This window comes from Arachis hypogaea, chromosome 13, assembly GCF_003086295.3.
Source record: "Arachis hypogaea cultivar Tifrunner chromosome 13, arahy.Tifrunner.gnm2.J5K5, whole genome shotgun sequence".
NCBI lineage: Eukaryota > Viridiplantae > Streptophyta > Magnoliopsida > Fabales > Fabaceae > Arachis > Arachis hypogaea.
The window spans coordinates 63,339,270-63,341,172 of NC_092048.1; the positions used below are offsets into that span (position 1 = coordinate 63,339,270).

Genomic DNA, 1,903 nt, shown 5'->3' on the forward strand with positions numbered 1-1,903 from the left:
ATTTGACAATGATTAAATTTGTGGGTAGCTAGATTAAGCACTTTTAATTAACCTGTTAATTCTTTTAATTTCAGTTCCCTAATTTTCTTATTTTTTTATTTTGATCATTTTAGCTATTCATTGTTCATATTTCCATCTTTTTTTTTCTTTTCTCTATTAACTGTTTGACTAATTGCACCAACCAAACTAACCACCAGTCCTAACAAGAGTGATTCCTTCACTTATCCTCTGCTTGCTGTTTATTAAATGTATGATAGGTAGAAGAGGAGAAACTTCATCCTCTTTTGATAGTAAACCTGAGAGGACCTTCCTTAGATTAAGGAGGGAAGCAAGAGGGAAAGGAATATTTGGAGAGGAAGTAGTGGAGGAAGATCTGGGAGTTACTATGGAGGAAGAGGTGCATAACCATGTTGGAGAGGATGCTGGTAATCATGTTAGGCAAGAGAGGAGAGTTCTAGGCTTCTACATCAACCCAAATCTAGGAAACTGTGGTAGTAGCATCCTGAAGCGAACAATTCATGCTAATAACTTTGAGTGGAAGTCTCAACTCATCACACTTGTCCAGAATAATTGTTAATATGGAGGGGGTGCCCAAGAGGACCCAAACCAACATCTCACTACATTCTTGAGGATTTGTGACACTGTAAAGTCAAATGGTGTACACCCTGACACCTACAAACTACTTCTGTTCCCCTTTTCTCTCAGAGATAAGGCAGCAAAGTAGTTGAAAGCATTTCCCAAGGAGAGCTTGACCACTTGGGATGATGTTGTGGACAAGTTCTTAGCAAGATTCTACCCTCCACAGAGAGTTAATAGATTGAGAACTGAGGTGCAAACCTTCAGACAGCAAGATGGTGAAACCTTTTATGAGGCCTGGGAGAGGTTTAAAGATTTGACAAGGAAATGCCCGTTGGATATGTTCAACGAGTGGGTGCAATTGCACATCTTCTATGAGGGACTGCTATATGAGTCAAAGCAGGCAGTAGATCATTCTTCAGGGGGCTCACTCAACAAGAAGAAGACCATTGAAGAAGCCATAGATGTCCTAGAGACTGTGGCCGAGAATGAGTACTTCTATGCTTCAGATAAAACTCAAAAGAGAGGAGTGATGGAGCTCAATTCTATGGATGCTTTGTTAGCCCAAAACAAAGTGATCACTGCACAACTAGCAGCCTTAACCAAGAAGGTGGAAAAGAATCAAGTCTCAGCTATTCAAGCCCAAGCCCCTCCACAAGAAGGAGATACACCAGAAGTGGAATGTGAATGGGAGAAAGCTAACTATGTGAACAATCCATCTAGACCATCATATGATCCCAATGCCAAGACATACAACCTTGGTTGGAAGAACTACCCAAATTTTGGGTGGGGAAACCAACAAAACCACAGCCAAGACCACAAACCATACCAATTCAACCAATACAACAACCACAACCCCAACCATCAATCAGGTAATACCACAACTCATAAAATGCATCATACCACTCCAACCAACAACCACACAACAACCACCATCAAGATACATCATCCTCAACCATGAAACCATATGAAACCAGTAGCAATTTTGCAAAATTGGAGGCTGCCATAGCACAATTGTCAGCACAACTGACAGGAACCATTTTCACTGTTCTGGAAAGACAAATGTAGGCTAAAAGAAAGATAGATGCAAACCAAGAGGAGTTCAGATCCAACATAAGAAATCAAGGGGCATCAATTTTAAAATTGAAAGCACAAATAGGGAGCTTGTCTAAACAAATACCAATGCCTACACATACATTTCCCAGTGATACCATGGTCAACCCAAGAGGGGAATGCAAGACCATCATACTAAGAAGTGGAAAAGTTGTAGAAGAAGCATCCCTAAGTCAAAGCAACCAAGAAGAAGAAGCTGCAAAGGAACCTCAAA

At 40.6% G+C, this 1,903-nt stretch overlaps 1 non-coding gene across 1 annotated transcript; it reads right to left on the reverse strand.

The window, feature by feature from the left end:
- Positions 1-814: 814 nt before the first annotated feature.
- On the reverse strand, positions 815-920 carry LOC112740074 (small nucleolar RNA R71). Its single transcript, XR_003171008.1, has one exon. It is a non-coding gene; the product is annotated as a small nucleolar RNA R71 (small nucleolar RNA).
- Positions 921-1,903: the final 983 nt, after the last annotated feature.